This window comes from Coturnix japonica, unplaced genomic scaffold, assembly GCF_001577835.2.
Source record: "Coturnix japonica isolate 7356 unplaced genomic scaffold, Coturnix japonica 2.1 chrUnrandom476, whole genome shotgun sequence".
Taxonomy (NCBI): domain Eukaryota; kingdom Metazoa; phylum Chordata; class Aves; order Galliformes; family Phasianidae; genus Coturnix; species Coturnix japonica.
Window position 1 is genome coordinate 72,888 of NW_015439878.1, and position 254 is coordinate 73,141.

Here is a 254-nt window from a genome sequence, read left to right on the forward strand (position 1 = left end):
CCCAAAACACCCCCATCCCCATTTCCCGCCCCTCACCCTGAATGCCCATTTCCGCCCCATTTCCCCCCAACTCCCTTTTCCTCCCCCCCCCCCATTTGCCTTTTCCCCTTTTTCCCCCCATTTTTACCATCCTCGGTGGGCACGTAGAGGGTTCAGATACAGACAAGGTGCCGTCGCGTACTGTGCAGCCACGTAGAGCCCCGGCCGGCCTCCAGTTAATCGCTTCAGCCAAAGGGGGCCAGCATTTAATGGGG